The sequence below is a fragment of the Pelodiscus sinensis genome, chromosome 29, assembly GCF_052426305.1.
Source record: "Pelodiscus sinensis isolate ZL-2025 chromosome 29, ASM5242630v1, whole genome shotgun sequence".
NCBI classification, from domain to species: domain Eukaryota; kingdom Metazoa; phylum Chordata; order Testudines; family Trionychidae; genus Pelodiscus; species Pelodiscus sinensis.
In genome coordinates, this window is record NC_143080.1 from 6345145 (window position 1) to 6362425 (window position 17281).

Below are 17281 nucleotides of genomic sequence, written 5' to 3' on the forward strand. Positions count from 1 at the left end.
AGCAAGCAGCGGGGGATGTTGGTCCCTGCCTCGGTCTCTCCAACAAGAACCAATTCTTGCTCTGGGGGAACCGGGCGCCGGTGTTGGCCCGAGATGTCAGGGAGCGCAGCTGTGCCTGCATGCTGTTTGTGATCGCCTCTGCTGAAGGACGGCTGCCCACGGTGGAACCAGAACAAGCGACCCTCAGAAAACGTGCGGGTTCTGCATCGCTCATGTCCCCCCTTTGGAAACCAACGTGCAGGGCCCCCGTGCTGCACTTGCTCACAGAGGGGTGATATTTCCTCTCACTTTCCTGCTTTCCCTTGCCCATGGAGTATCTCCAGTCCTGCCCCAGCACCGGGGAGAAATAATTCCTCTTTGTCACCACCCACAGACCTCAACACCCGTTAAGTCCACCCGTGATAGCTGGGAATTATTACCCCTCCCCCCTTTACAGACAGGGCCAGAAACACCAAGACTGAGAGATGGACACATAGCAAGGGAGTGGAAGTGCCAGGAAACAAACCCAGGAGTCCTGGCACCTAGTCCCCCGGCCAACTCTTCAGGGATTGCTCCAGGAAGTGCTCAGAGATTCGCCCTCCTCTCCAGTCACTTCTCTGTTCACAGCAGACATCAATCAGTGTCGCAGAAGGCAAATGATCAGTTTTCACTTGAGGTCTCCAGGAGGGATACGAATGTATAACCGGTTAACTGGTTACCCAGGAAGCATCACTGTTACGGGGTGATGCTTACTGAGTACTGGTTAACCAGTATCCAGAAGCAGACCCAACCCACAGCCTGCCACGGAAGAGGGCTGCTCCACTCCTGGGAGGGGTGGGCAGGCGCAGGAGCCGGCAGCCCCACAGGCTGAGGACTGCTCCAGCTGGGCCAGCATGGTCCCATTTGGGATCCCACTTAATCACTTTACATTACCCCACATCCACAACAGGCCCCGACCCCACAGCTTCCACTGGCCACAGTTCTCCATTACTGATCAATGGGAGCTACAGGAGCAGTGTTTGCAGGCAAGGAGACAGCACATGGAGAACCCCATGTGCTGACCCTTCTAGGGGCTGCAGGTACATGCCAGCCACTTTACACTAGAGATGTAAAAACCAGGGTTTTACAACTCTAGTGCCCAGTTGCCATCAGTGCTCCCTGTAATCTTTTCCATCCACGTGCACATTTTTCCATCCACATGCAGAATAATTTTTTTCTGTGCACCAAGGTATGTGCACCACCATTAGAAACAAAAAAAACAACCCTATCTGTGGGTTCTCTGCTAATCTATTGGGCGGCATTGGAAACTCCCCTGAGCGGCTGGCTGTATAAGCACACAACTTACAGGGAATACCGGCTGCCGTCCTCAGCAGCCCAATGAAATGGGTGTGTTGCCAGGTGACTTAGCCAGAGCCTCAGGCATTGAAACAGAGTCTCAATGTTTGGTCTTGGAGGTGGTAAAAACTAGTCGCCTGCCATTAACCCTCCGTTTACTGATAAGGGAGTGAAATTCCTGCCCAGGCAAGGCCAGCTGAAGTCCTACACACTACAGGGTTTGCCCGCTGCATGCCGGCGAGTCTCACCCCAGGTACAACATTTTTCTGACCTCACAATGAGGCCGCATCAGGACACTCTGGGATGCAGAACCACTCTTTGGGGTGCAGCTCAGAACCCCGCAAATTCCCTGCTCTGACCCCCCAACAGCTGCCCAGCCCACAGCTAAGGCATTCGCTGGGCTGCCATTTCTGGGAGCACTTTGACGGCAAGTTGCCTGCCACTGGGCTCTCAGTTAGATCGCTCACATGCCAGGAAAAATGCCATGACACGATGGGCCAGCAATGTCCCACGGCCCAGTGAGACTCTCAGGCAGGCCTCCCGCCTGCCACGGACCCACATGCCGCTCAAAGCAGCCCGCTGCTGGGGCCCACATGCTCTCTGCATGATATGCAGCCCTGGAGCGGGAGGCCTCCGCATGCTGCCCCTGCACCCAGCACAATCCTCGTAGCTCCCATTGGCTGGAAACTGGCCAATAGGAGCTGCCTGGGCTGTGCCCCCTGGAAAAGGAGTGCAGGTGCTGGCCCTGGCAGATGGCTGCTTTGAGTGGCGTGTGGGGCCATGGCAGGTGGGGAACCTACCTGGGGTCCCACTGGGCTGCTGGCTGGGAGTTGCCTAGGGTAAAGGCCTCCCAGTAAGAGCCTGCACCTGGCATCCCACCCCCGCCCCTCATATACCACAACTCCTTGCCCCAGGTGACTACCCAAGCCCTCTGCGCCCCCTCGTACACCCCTGCTTCTGGTCACAACTCCTAGACCTTGCATCCCGAACCCCTCCCCCAAATCAGAATCCTCTGTTGTATCCATGCCCTCTCCCAGACCCTGCACCCCAATTCCCTGCTCCAGGCTACAACCCCCTTCTGCACCCAACCCCTATCCCAGACCCCACACCTCCTCCATTAATATTACAGAAGAGTGCGGCCCTGGACAACTTCCCAAACTCCCCATCAAAATTAGTTCCCACCCCTAATTTACAGGGATGGGAATCCCCTCACCAGATGTGCTGTGGGTCAGCTCACAGTCTCTGCCCCATCTGTAAAGTAGGGTATTAACCTTCCACCCTCCTGACTTGTCTATTTAGCTTGGAAGTACTTTGGGGAACACAGCGGCTTCCCCTATGGGTAAGGAAAGTGCCTAGTGCCAGCCAATCTCCACTGAGGTCTGCAATATAATGGCATTTGTTTTGCATGCCGTATCAAACTCTTATCCCGATTATTCTGTAACATGTTTTAATCAGCCGAGGAGTCCTCCCACCCCTGGGATTCCCCCGGGCACATGCACTTGCTCTGCAAGCAACCCAACGCACTCCGGCGATTTACAACAGGCTGCGCCTTTGTGCGAGGCCATTCATCCAAAGGCAGAGGTTGTGAGGTGAGGCAGTCGCGCCCCGATCAGCAACAACCCCCGGTGGATCCAGCCTTGCCCTGCTGGGCACTGTCATTTTATTCCGCAGCCCGAGTGGTAAACCGACCCGAAAAGCTGTAATTGTTTTAAAGAAAAATGCATTTACGCAGGGAGGAAAAAAAATAAGAATCATCTCTTTGTAGGCGCGCAGCGATAATCTAGAATGCAAGGATTGTTCCGCTGCTCAGCGGCACAGGAAGATTATCTTATCTGCGTCCTGCTGTCAGTGGAGCCCGGGGTTTCGAGGCGATCGTATTTCTCTGCAAAGCTATTTAGTCGCAGAGACAGGTGCATCAGTCTTCGGGGCACATGCCTGGACAACAGCGCCATTATCAAGACCCCAAATTCCATTCCAGGAGTGAGCAGCATGGTAATACCCAGTGATTAATGAAGTGCCTGTTAGCCACGGAATTTCACTCACTTATCTGGAATATAAATGAAGAGGCATTTGGGTTCTGATGGGGGGGATCGGAGGCGTCTAGCGATGACAAGGCCGCGGCTCCACCCGTGGCAGCCAGTGTAGCTGTGCACTCACAGCAGGAAGGCACACAGTGCCAAAACACAAGAGGAATCTCCGCATCAGGGCGTTGTGACCAGGCTGTTCCCTTACTGGAATGGCCCAGCGTTTTCTCTAATCAGTGCTGCTCTTCTGCAGGGACAGGGCGAGTTCTCCGGGTCATAGAACCATAGGGCTGGAAGAGACCTCGGGGGGTCATCAAGTCCAACCCCCTGCCCAAGGCAGGACCAGTCCCAACTAAAATCAACCCAGCCAGGGCCCTGTCGAGCCGAGACTTAAAAACCTCTAGGGATGGAGAGTCCACCACCTCCATAGGTAACCCATTCCAGTACTCCAGTACTGTGAACAGCCTCTCTCCATCCTCTCTGGAACCTCCCTTCAGGAAATTGAAGGCTGCTATCAAATCCCCCCTCGCTCTTCTCTTCTGCAGACTAGCCATGTGTCTAGCGCCTCAGGAGGGAACAAAGATCCAGAGGAGTCGGGAGGGAGACGGAGCGCAACATACAGCTTGAAGAGGAAACCCAGAGTGGGAAGTTCAGGAAGGCAGATGATATTTCTTGGGTTTGGTGGTTGTCCATCACAACCACCAATCACAGCCAAGGATTTCAGACATTGGAGAGTCCCAGGCATGCGACTCAAACCCCGGAAAAATGTCGCACTCTCTCAGGGCTGTGGTTAAGTCAGCCTGACCCCTTCTATCAACAGAAGCAGCCTCTAGCTACCTCAGAGGCTATGTCTAGACTGCAGGTTTCTTTTGGAAGAAGCTTTTCCGGAAGAGATCTTCTGGAAAAACTTCTTCCAAAAGAGAGCGTCTACACAGCAAAAGCGCAACAAAAAAGCGATGTGGAACGAGAGTGTCCACATTGATTGAACGCTATCTCGCATTTCAGTTGTGATTACTGTGGACGGACCTGTGCTTTTTCCTGGAGGCCTCTTCTTTTGAAAAAACACTCTCTTCCGTGTCCACACACGTCTTTTTCCGAAAAAGCCTTCCTTGAAGAAGGAGGTTTACCGCCGTTGGAAAAACCCCTCCATTCTTTCGACTTTTTGTCGACAGAACGCAATAGCAGTGTGGACGTAAGTATTGTTTTTTTAGGAAAAATGGCCATTTTTCCGGAAAAACACTGCAGCGTAGACATACCTTGAGAAGGGGATTAACTCTGTGGATGGAAAAACCCCTTCTGTAGGAGGCGGCCACATTTCAGCAGCATAGCTGCACTGTTGCAGCCACAGAGCCAAAGTGACTCAGATCTTGCATCAGTAAAAGGACACAGAACCAAAACCATCTTGTTAGTCTTTAAAGTGCTGCATAGTCCTGTCTTTTGTTACAGCACCAAAAAGCGGTGTGTGCAAGCACTCAAGTGTGCCTGCTTGCTCTGCACCAGCTGGGGGGGAAGTGGGGAATATTTAAGAATCAGTGAAGGAAACAAGATTCTTCCCTCACCCCTCCCATCAATTTAAAACGCCCATATCAGACTGGTGTCCATGCCTGCCTCAGACAAGAATAGACCAAGACACAGCTCAAAATACAGCTCTTTGGTGGGTGTTACTACGGTGGCTAAAATAGACCTTTTTTTGGGAAAATTTTAGAAAGGACCCAAAAAACCCTATTATTTTGGGGGAACTTTTTTTTTGCTGAACTATTCCATTTTCCTGCTGAAACATAACTTGAAATTCGTTGTCGCTGTTCTTCCCCATTTTCCCCCTCCCCTTTTCACTGGAAAAGCGGGAATGTGGAAAACCTGAAAACATCAGAGTGAATGTTAAAAAAACTCAAATCAATGGTTTAGTTTCCGGCTGATAAAAAAAATAGGTATATGTTGAACAAGTCAAGCATTTGCACAAAAAGCTTTAGCATTGTTCAAAAGGCCATTGTTGGAAGAAGGGGGAGGGATACCGCAACCTTTTGATGGCAACATTTCAGTCAGCTGTAGGCATCACACATATGTTCTGCCATATGGCTATGCAAGGATGGATGCTTTTGTCGTTAATGCTCCCAACTGGGAGCCAGGACTCCTGGGTTCTATTCCCAGCTCTCCCACTGTTTGGCTGCAAGTTGCTTCCTCTCTCTCTTCGTGCCTCGGTGTCCTCCGCTGTAAAATGAAGGTGGTGACGTTGCCCTGGCTCAGAGAAGAGACGAGCAGTGGAAATTCATCATTGCTTGACAGACACTTGCCGATTTGGGGCGGGAAGATGGGCAAATTATGATTTTGATGATAAAAGTCCCAGATTTTGAAGCAGATTTTTAAGAGCAGCTTAGCTAGCCATCTATCAGGGATGGTCGAAGATCAGCGGTCATCAACTAGTGGGACAGGATCTCCTGGTAGATCCTGGAGCCTCTGACTGGTTTGGCCAAGAGGCTGTCAAGTGCCAGCACTTCAGCCGCCCCTCCCCCCCCAGAAGCAGAGGGAGAGGAGGGGGCTGATGTCAAGATGCCCTTTCTTCCACCCCGTCTATCTCCACAGAGCAGAGAGAGGTCACAACGGGACTTGGCTGGCTGCTTTTGGGAGTGGTGCAGGGCCAGGACAGGGGTGAGTCTGCCTTGGCCCCACTGCACCACCACCCGAAGCCACTGGAGGTCAGCAGTGCGCAGTCTGAGCCCACATCCTGAACCCCTCCCCCAGTCATGAACCCCTCCTGCACTCCAACCCCCTGCCCCAGCCCCCCTGCATCCAAAAACGCCCTCTAGCATTCCAACTGCCTGCCCCAAGCTCAGCTCAGAGCCCCTCTCGCACTCTAAATCCCTTAATCCAAGACCAGAGCCTGCACCCCAACCCTCTGCCCCTGCCTGGTGAAAGTGAGGGAGGATGGGGGAGGGAGGGAGGATGGAGTGAGCAGGGGCGGGGCCTCAAAGAAGGGACATGAAGGAGGTGGAGACGAGGGTATTTAGGTTTGAGGTAGATCTTGGATTGTACTGAAATTCAAAAAGTGATCTTGTGCTTAAAAAGGCTGGAGACCACTGGTCTAGATCATAGGTTCCCAAACTGGGGGGCGTGAAGAAATTCCAGGGGAGGAGAACTCGAAAGAGACTGGTCTGTGCAACTTGGGCTGGCTGGGGCGGGGGGGGGGGGGGGGAGGATGGAGCGTTCCGGGCAGACTTCAAAATGGCCATCTTAAAAGGGCAACTTTTTTTTTTTTTTTTTGCTCAGCAAGTTTTGCTGCTATTTTTTGGGGGTGTGTGTGCGTGTGTGTGAGTGAGAGATTCTCGAAAATAAAAGACGGGGCATGATGCCAAAAAGTTTGGAAACCACTGATAGTACTGGTCCTGCCATGAGGGCAGGGGACTGGACTCAATGACCTCTCGAAGTCCCTTCTAGGGCTAGTGTTCTATGATTCTATGGTTCCTGGTGACACTTTAGGCCAGACTCCCAGAGGGTTTAAATGGGCATTGTTCCATTGCCCCCAACAGAGCTGCGCCCTTTGAAATGGGCAGGTCAGCCAAGAGAGAGGCTCAAGGAGCACTTGTGAAAGATTGTTCAACTATTTCATCAGATGGATTAATGGCAAATTTAAAAAAAACCCAACCCCTGGGGAAAGTAGCTTTGATGGGCTAAGATGAACCTTCTGAGGGGGGCCATGATGAGATGCAGGCTCCATGCCATGGCGACAAAAGGGTACTAGACAATTCGGTATTTTAATGATCAAGGGTCCTTGATGCTACGTTAGAGGTTTATATGCCTATTAATTAATGCTAAATTACAGCCTCTCAGAAGCTTCACTTTCCATGTGGGATTCTTCAGACAAAGTATCCTTCATTAACGTCAAAGCCAGAGGACATTCGTCCTGTCCAATCAGTTCCTATTTGTTCCTATTTGTCTGTCACAAATTCATTCAGTGTCTGGGAATGTGCCCCGTCGGCCTAGATCCCCTTTCAAAGTCCCTGGTTGCAGGCGCGAAGGGACAATCAAAGAAAAGTCCCCCCTCGCCAGATGGATTTTAAGAAGGTGAAACTGGCGAGCTGGTTCCCAGCAGGGCAAGGCTTTGCACTGTCCCACGCTTTCTTCATGATCATGCTCTTATGGTGTCTTCCTGTCACCCTGCACGGGATCTCCTGCCCACTCTGTCGGGGTCCTTTTGGAGTAGCAGGGGAAGGGCACATCCCAAATTTATTGCTTCCCTTTTGCAGCCACATCTGGGGAAGCCAGCGGGCGCTTTGCAGCTCTGAGAATCACAGAGCTGCGTGTTTTCCAATGAGGAAGGCCATTTGCTACATCACATAGTCTTAGCAGAATGAACTCCTACACAGGGCCACCAGGTAAGTCCTCTGCCTCACCGGATTGACATCCTCTTAGAAATGACTAACAAAGGACTATGGGCAAACCCAGCCCCGCCCCTTCTGCCTGAGGCCCGCCCCTGGAGCCAAGCCCCGCCTCGTCTAATCCTTCCTGGCCACCCGGAGGACCAGGGCTGCCATGCTGTGGGCCCAGCCCCAGCCCTCCCCAACAGCCGGGAGCTGGACTGGCACACCATGGCTCCAGCCCTCCCGGGCAGCCTGGGCATGTAAGCACTTTAGGGAAGGCTGGGCCTTCCCTTGCCTACATCACCGGCCACCCCAACAAACCACCCTGCCAGGAAAGCCTGCTGGGAGTTCTGTTCATCGGTTACACAGAGGCACTAGGGGGCAGGACTCCGGGATTCCATTCCCAGTTCGGAGAACGATTTCCTATGAGACCTGGGGCAAGTCACTTGCAAAATCTGTCCTTGTGTAGAAGAGCTCAGTGTGTTACTTACAGCCAGATTCAACGTGCTGGAAAACACCTTGCACCGTGCCGGGAGCTGGATTTCCGAGGGGTGAAGCACCCACTGCTACTACCGACGCCAGTGGGGGCTACTCCGGCCCTCTCCCCATCAGGCCTGACAGCCCCTCGGTGTAGGGCTGCCCCATTTGTAAAACGGTGGCAACCACACCCAGGTTCACGTGGGCATTTGGGAGTTTGGTCAGCGGTTTGAGGAACAGATTGACAGACTCCAAGGCCAGAAGTATTCCTTGGATCATCTCGTCCGGCCACAGAACTTCCCCAGACTAATCCCTAGAGCTGATCTTTCAGAAAAACAGCCACTTCTGACTGAAAAATGGCCAGTGACGGAGGTTCCCCCACACCCCGGTAAAATGCGCCACGGGGTAATTACACTCAGTGTTCCAACATTAAGCTTCATTTTCAGAATGGATTTGTCTAGCTTCAACTTGCAGCCATTGCGTCATGTCAGACCAGTGTTTCTTAAACTTTTTAAGACCGAGGAACACCGAACAATCATTTTTTTAAATACGGAACACCAAGGATTTTTTGTTGAGCCAAAAAAAAAAAAAAAAAAAAAAAAAGTGGCCATTTTGAACTCTTCTCCGCGGCACACCTCCAACTGCCTCGCAGCACACCGTTTAAGAAACACTGCGTTAGACTTTCCTCTGCTAGACCGAAGAGCCTGCTGTTCCTTATTTGTTCCCCAGACAGGTACATAGAGGCAGTAATCAACTTCCCCCTCTCTCCGGTCAGATGGAGATCTTTGAGTCTGTTGCTATCAGGCATGGTTTCTAATCCTTTAACCCTTCTCGGCAGAGGCTCTGGAGGCTGATGCCCTACTCAGAAGGCCACTGGGACCCCCCCACACACACTTCAGCTGATGCCTTATCCTCCTTCCCTTCAGCTGATGGTAGCTCCCGTCCTGGAGGGATGATAGGAGTTACTATAGAGAACTTTCTGGGTGTCTGGCTAGTGAGTCTTGCCCACATGCTCAGGGTTTAGCTGATGGCCATATTTGGGGTCGGGAAGGAATTTTCCTCCAGGGTAGGTTGGCAGAGGCCCTGGAGGTTTTTCGCCTTCCTCTGTAGCATGGGGCACAGATCACAGCTGGAGGACTCTCTGCATCTTGGGGTCTTCAAAGTATTTGAAGGCTTCAATATCTGAGACATAGGTGAGAGGATTATTCTAGGAGGGGTGGGTGAGATTCTGTGGCCTGCGTTGTGCAGGGGGTCAGACTAGATGATCATAATGGTCCCTTCTGACCTTGGAGTCTATGAGTCTAACCTCTCTCCTCCTGAACATCCTTCTTGGGACGCCGGGCACAGGATCCAGCAGTGGTCGTGCCGGAGCTGAACGCAGAGGTTAAATAACCTCTCCTCGCTCACCCAGGATGGCACTACTGCTTTGGCCGCTCTCCGCCACACGGAGCATGTAGGTTTGAAGCTCCTAGATGTGGCTTCTCCTCCTCTCCCTGGGGGGCAAATGCTTCTGAGCGCTGCCCATTCACTGGTTGCTGCTCCCGTCACCATTCACTTGGAGAGTCGGGGAAGGCGTCCTACAGTCTGTGCCTGGCAACCCACGGCATCAGTCACCTCTAACGTGGGGCTCTCGGCACCCAGCCATCCTGCCCAGGGAGCCACACCGAACCAGCCACCTCCCAAGGGACGGCACCAAGCCAAACACACCAGGAGGAAGGTAGCGGCCATCGTTGTTTCGAGAGGGCACTTTGGAACCTGCAGCGTGAAACCGCTGCCTCTACTCTCCGTGCTGCCGCTGCCGCGAGCCGTCCAGCGCTGAGCGGGAGCAGACCTGAGCGACGTTGCCTGAGAACGTGTTGCATTGTTTGGGCTGCAGAGTTCCCAGAATGCAGGGAGATGTGGCCTGCGCTGGTTACGTGAACTGTTTGCAGCAGGAGGTCCCATACGTACGATGGGATGCTGTCTGTCCCTTGCCTCTATGGATTTAAGCCAGTCACATGGCCTATGCGACTGAGGGTCTGAGCAGTTCACAATCTTTTAAACACATAGGCTGTGTCTACACTGGGCCACTTATTCTGGAAAATCAGCTGCTTTTCCGGAATAAGCTGCGAGCTGTCTACACTGGCCCTTGAATTTCCGGAATAGCAATGATGCTCTACTGTACAAAATCAGCCGCTATTCCAGAAAAACTATTCTGCTCCCGCTCGGGCATAAGTCCTTATTCCGGAACACTGTTCCGGAAAAGGGCCAGTGTAGACAGCCCAGTAGTCTTTTCCGGAAAAAAGCCCCGATCGCAAAAATGGCGATAGGGGCTCTTTTCCGGAAAAGCGCGTCTACATTGGCCACAGACGCTTTTCCGGAAAAAGGGCTTTTCCGGAAAAGCAGCCTGCCAATGTAGACGCTCCTTTTCCGGAAAAACTGAAAACGGAATAGTATTCCGTTTTAAGCAGTTCTGGAAATTCATGCCAGTGTAGACGTAGCCATTGAGTCTCCCACCAAGAAGGGCAATGCTAGTCATCCTGACTTCACAGACGGGGGACTGAGGTACAGGCAGACTGAGGCCAGGTCTATGCTGAAAGGGAAGCATGACTCAAGATACGCAACCGCAGCCACGTTAATTACGTAGCTGGAGTCGACGTACCGTGTTTCGAGTTTCCCACCATCCCCACAGTGGGGGGCCAACGGAAGCAAACGCTCTCGTCAGCTTCCCTTACTCCTTGCAGGAGCAGGAGGACCGGCCGCTGACGGGGGGGCCCCTCTGAGGTCAATTTAGCGAGTTTGAATGAGAGCGTGGTGAGCAAGTGCATGAACAGAAGTGCGGTGCGCAAGACACGAGAAGTCATTCTTCCGCTCTGCTCTGCGCCGCGCCGATTAGGCCTCCGTTGAAATGTGGTGCCCAGAACTGGACACGATACTCCAAGAAAGATGTGGAGAAACTGGAGAAGGTCCAGAGAAGAGCAACAAAAATGACGAAAGGTCTAGAGAACATGAACTGTGAGGGAAGGCTGAAAGAAATGGGCTTGTTTAGTTTAGAAAAGAGAAGGCTGAGGGGGGACATGAGAGCAGCTTTCAAATATCTAAAAGAGCGTTACAAGGAGGAAGGGGAAAAATTGTTCTCCTGGGTCTCTGAGGATAGGACAAGAAGCAATGAGCTTAAATTGCAGCAAAGGAGGTTTGGGTTGGACATTAGGAGAAACTTCCTACGTGTCAGGGTGGTTAGACCCTGGAACAAATTGCCTAGGGAGGCTGTGGAATCGCCATCACTGGAAATATTTAAGAGCAGGTTAGACAGACACCTGCCAGGGATGATCTAGACCAGGGATGGGCAAAAGAGGGCCAGATGCAGCCCGCTAAGTGAGTTGATCCAGCCCACAAAGGCCCTGCCTCTCCCCATGTCCCCAGGCCAATCAGGGGGAAGCACGTGAAGTCTCCTCCCACCCTGCCCCCACCTGCAAGGTGCTTAGAAGTGCCACATGCTCCTGGCAGGGCGGGAGGGGACTTTGCGCACTCCCACTGCCCTCAAGCCCTGATTGGCCTGGGGGGCGGGAGCATGCAAAGTTTCCTCCCGCCTGCCAGGGGTGTGGCGCTTCTAAGCACCGCATGCTCCTTGCAGGACGGAGGCAGGATGGGAGGAGACTTCGTGCACTTCCCCCAGGCCAATCAGGGCTTGGGGGTGGAGGAAGCGCGTGAAGTCTCCTCCCACCCTTCAAGAGCTCAGCACTTGAAGTCAACCGCTAGCTGCTAAGCGCGGCGCTCCCTTGCAGGGTGGGGGCAGGGAGCGAGAGACTTCACGTGCTCCCCCTCCCCAGGCTCTGATTGACCGGGGGGCAGCAGAGGGGAGCACGTGAAGTCTCCTCCCATTGCCAGGGGCATGGGTACCTAGAGGGAACCATCAGCTGTTCTGAACAGCTGGCAGTTCTCTCTGGGCGCACACCCCCACCCCCACCCCTCCCAGACCAATCAGGCTCTGTGGATGGGGAAGCATGGAAGAGTCCTAGCCCCGCCCCTTCCACCTGAGGCCCTGCCCCTTCCGCCTGAGGCCCCGCCCCTTCCAGGGTGGCCCAGGGCCACTTCAACAGTTCTGAAGTGCCCCCCGTTCAAAAATTATTGCCCACCCCTGATCTAGATGGTGCTTGGTCCTGCTGTGAGGGCAGAGGACTGGACTTGATGACCTCTCGAGGTCCCTTCCCGTTCTAGGGTTCTATGATCACGGCAGTGTCAATCTTCCGTTTAGTGAAGACATGAGTGACTAATCCAAGGAATTGTACCTGGCTCTCCCAAGTCTCTGCCTCTCACCCTAGCCACTGGGCCATCCTTCCACTTTAGACCCCTTCACAACAGTAGACACTTAACTTACATCTAGCACTATCATTTCACTTTGTGAACACTCATTTGTCCATCTCCATAATACCCATGGGAAGTAGGCCAGCCAGAATTATCCCCATGTTACAGATGGAGAAACTGAGGTACAGAGAAACAAAGTGACTTCCCTTCTCCTTGTCAGAGGTGGGAAGTGAACCTAGGCATCTGGGCTCCTAAACCCCTGAAACAAGCCTCCAGACAACTCTCCACTCTAAAGCCGAGAGTTTCGCGGCTGTTTCACCTCACCATGCGCCTGGTATTCCAAAGAACAATCTAATGCTTGGAGTTTTGAAAAGGCATCCGGAAGCGGGCCAGACCATGCTTAGCTATTCTGTGGCGCCTGAAGGCTCCAGTCACCCGCTTGCACTGCAGATAGCGAAAGGCACGGTCTCGGCGTCTCTTTGCTCCGTCAAGCAGATTGGCAGAGGACAGCGTGTTATTAGCACACGGAGAACTTCGCTAGCAGCACAAAACGGCTCCTTTTGCTGGGTGATGCTGAATGGTTCTGACATTTTGATGCCACCTGGGAATACTCGTGCATTGACTTCAAAAAAGTACCCCCCTAACTTTCTTCCAACTTCCGCCGTCACAGACGTCGGACGGGAAAAGCCCTTGTTAGTCTCCTCTCACAGATGCGTGCTGGATTGTACCCCCTACAGTCTATTCACCCTGGCATCTGGCACACCTCTGGGAAAGTAAAATGCAGCACAACGAACTTGTCCCGGCCTATGCTAACCGCCGCGCGACTGAAGGATCTGTGCATTGAGGGCGTACGTACCTATTCCCAGGCCTGAGGGCTGCCTGGGTCGGACGCAATTTTCATGTACAGATTCCAGCAGAACTAATCGGAATGCTCCGGCTGCCTTCTATGCCCAGCTCCGGAGAGAACTCCTATGCCAGCAGAGAAGCCGTCCTGGACACAGTGCATTCAGAGAGCAAATGTCTCGGCTTTAGAGTCAATTCCTATTGACTCAAATTACTCAGTGTGTCCCCGGGATGTTCCTCTTGATATAAATAGATCTCCTCGCTGAACTTCCTGCCAGCCGCCGAGGTCAGAAGTGGGAATTCAGAGGGACAGCATCCGTTTGGACTGTTCCTTCTGCGACTGCAGGTTTGCGAGATGCAGTTTGATCTTGGTGAGCTGCCGCACGGCCTCAGCCAGTGACTGCCTCCTGAGTCGGGATGTAAAAGCCTGTTTAACTGGTGAACCACTTAAACATGATGTTCTAGTGCCCTTCCCCCCTCCCCCCCTCCCATAACCATGGACAAGGGCTTCTCTGGCTTGCTGGTTGGAGGAGCCCCTTCCTGCCGTGGGCTGTTCCCAGCCTGCATCTGGTGGGGAATTCTTCCAGCCCATACCGGTTACCCAGAACTGGTAAGCCTTACCTGGCAAGGTTGAGGCTTACCGGTTAACCACTCACCTCTCTACTCCAGATCACGAGTGGCCATCAAGAGCGAGCCGCCGGGGAGAATTTGCTTTGCTCTGGCTGGGTCCATGAGAGTCATGACCTGACCGGCACGCAAAGGATTACAGCTCTGCAGTGGCAGGCAACTCTCCCTCCACGCTGGTCCCGTGTGCGTGGGGGGGATGTTACGGAGCCTTTCGCGGGACAGAGTAAGAGCTTGTGGCCAGAAGGTGTGAGTTCCCTGACTTGCACGGTGGGACAAGTTGTGCCCTTCCTTGCACCAAGCCCGAACGTGACCCAGCCTAAAGCGCAAACGGCTTCTCCTTTTCCCCATTAGCGTCCACCGGAGGCTCGGCTGCCTGACAGAATCGCCCGGCTGTCGCCATAGCAGATTAGACCGGAAAAGGAGATAAGGAAACGCCAGCCTGACTTCCCCTGGTGCAACGAAGCAATAAATGGAGGCTGGAGGCCGGCAGCCCTCCAAGAAAAGGCCTTTGCTGTCATCCTCTGTAAAGCCGCCAGGCTAGAGGGGGCCTCTGGACTCTCTGCCCCCCATCCCTCCTCTCTGAGTCATCCCTCCCTTCCTCCAGGTGGCAAATTTCCTCCTGATTCCTGCAGAACCTGGTCCTGCCTCAACCCGGCAGTTCCAGCTCCAGGGCTTCTTCGGCCTCTGCTCTGCAGCTGGGACAGTGCAGCTGCTGCAGGAAGCCAGACCAGATCCAACTAGGGCTGCCAGATAGTTTCACAAAAAATACCAAAGATGGCAGGAAAAAAATTGGTTGAGCAAAAAAAAAAAAAACACCGCACCAAAAAAAAAAAAAAAAAAAAAAAAAAAGGTCACAGTCCCTTTAAATCCCCATGCTCCCCCTGCCCCCACCGGATGCTGCAGGGGAAGAATGTCCCAAGTGACCTTCCATCTGAGCAATTTACATGTCCGGTATTTTCTGGTTTTTTTACTGGACAGATGCCGCAAATACCAGTCTGTTCAGGCCAATACTGGTCACCCTGCAACCCTAGATCCAACCTGATGCTCTACTAGGTTCCTCAACCTCCCCCTAGGCACAGAGGGAGCAGAGCTGTTTAAGGGCTGCCCAAGTGGGATGTAATAAGGACCCTACCGGGCCCAAGGTCTAGCCCCCACACGGTGGCACCTGAAGTCTGTGGACACCGACGGTCAGGCCCAAAGGAGCAGCCTGTGACAAAGTGGGGCTTGCATTCGCTCTGGACTGTTGCATGTGATTTTTACTGTCCTGTGGTAACTCTGTGTGTGTGCCTCAGTTTCCCTGGGCACTGCACCAACACCTAGGTGGGGATGGGAATTTTGGGGTGACTCTCCCTGAGGGAGGCTGCCCCAGTAGTGACAGCACATACACAATAGCTGAGGCTCTCTGTAACATGAGCCTGGTGCAACCAGGTGACACCTTTTGCTTTGGAAGCTGGACAAAGAAGGTGGGGCTTCCTGCAGGACTGGGGTGGGTTGCTGAGTGTGTGAGTGAGTCTCAGCTGGGCTTAGGGAAAAAGGAGGGGGCCCAGGCTCCACCCCCCTCCCCCAGATGGGTGGTACTGACGGCTCCTGGTTCCTCTGCTGACAAGTCTGTATCTCTGTGAACTAATCGACCTTCCGTTCTACCTGCCGGCTGAGAGTCCTCTCTGGCTGCCCATGGGGCAGGTGACCTGCCCCCACCTCTCGGTGACGCAGCCCGACTCACATTACTCAATAGGGGTCTAGACGTCCTTGAGCTGGCAGGTCTGGTGCAGCCAAGCAGCAGTTGCCAAAGGTATGAAAGTCATCCCATGCACTAGGCTGATCCTGTGGGTCTCTGGCCTGGCCCAGCTAACAGGGCCAAGATCAGCACATGCTTAAGAGCTCGGCCAGACTGATGGCAGAATGTGCCTCCACCTTGCAGGATCCAGCCCGGAGAGTCTGCACTGGTAGGAACTTGACCCAGAAAGAGGCTAAAATTGCTTTAAATTATCACTTGAAATTAGGGCTGTCAAGCAATTTAAAAAATGTAATCACAATTAATCATGCTGTTAAGCACTAACAGAATACCATTTATTTCAGTATTTTTCAATGTTTTCTACATTTTCAAATATACCGATTTCACTTACAACACCGAGTATGAAGGGCAGCGTACTCTCTCTATTTTTATTACAAATATTGGCACTGAACCCCCCTCCCCGCAAAGAAATGTTGTTAAATTTCACCCCCTGCAAGTACTGTACTGCAGTCTCTTTATCACAAAAACCGCAACTTACAAATGTAGAACGACATACAACCTCCCCTCCCCCCCGCCTTGCTCAGACAAGCACGTTGGTTTACATTTGCAGACGATAATGTCGACAGCTCCTTGTTTCCATTGTTGCCTGCAAGTCAGAAGAGGCGTTTGGCATGGCCATGTTGCAGCTGGTGCCATGAGATGTCCAAAGCTTCATGTCCCTTCATGCTTTGACCACCATTCCAGAGGACAGGCATCTATGCTCGTCTCTGGACCCTCTCCAATTTCTCCCCATCTTTCTTGAAATGTGGTGCCCTGGATCTATGCTCTCTCTCCCCTGATCTGCCATTAATCTGTTCCGTGACGCTGAACGTATCACCTGTTGTCCTCCCCGTGATCCATTCAATATCAGCTGGCACCACACCTTGCCCCTCATGGTTAAATGAGAAAAGACTCCTTCAGCCAGGCACCCAGGGATTGGAGGGAGCCCAGAGTGGGTTCTTGGGTGGGGGGAAGAGGTGGGGAAGATCAGGTGTTCAGAAGGGTCCAGGTCCCGTTGCTCTTGGCAGGAGCCGCTGAACTGTAAACTGGCCCAACCTATGGGAGTTTAGCACTTGTGAACACAGTGAGTGACCTAGAGGCCAGTTCCCACCAGGAAGGGAGTATCTCAGCTTCCTCTGAAGCCAAGCGGCCCTGCAGATACTCAGGAGCCCCAGTCAAAGAGAGAGCGGAGCCACCTCTGGCTGCTCTGCTCCATGTCTTCATGCCTGCCTTGGAGACACCTCTCCCAAGGGACAGGGCTGCTGAGTCACGGTGGCCCCACCAATCCTCCGCCTGACGTCACGTGGCAACGACTTTCCTCGCGCTCCTAGCCAGGGCTGGATTCTCTGCTCCCAAGGGACCCCGAGAGGAGAGCCCGTGGCCACAGACCTTCCCACCCAACGTCAGTGGAAGGGCACTGGCTCACAGTGCAGGCAGGGATGGTGTTGCAGGAGACAGGAATTCACAATGACAGGACTACAGGCCACATGTACCAGGAAAAGCGGGGAGGGGGCGGAGAGGGGGGAGGGCAGCCAAGGAGAATAAAGAACAGGCTGGTCGGCTTAGCTGCTAGTTCCAATTGC

At 53.2% G+C, this 17281-nt stretch overlaps 1 protein-coding gene across 8 annotated transcripts in view; it reads right to left on the minus strand.

Moving 5' to 3' along the window:
- LOC102463920 (zinc finger protein 385C) overlaps window positions 1–17281 on the minus strand; it is a 222168-nt gene that overhangs the window by 29949 nt on the left and 174938 nt on the right. The gene's annotated exons all lie outside the window — the stretch shown is intronic.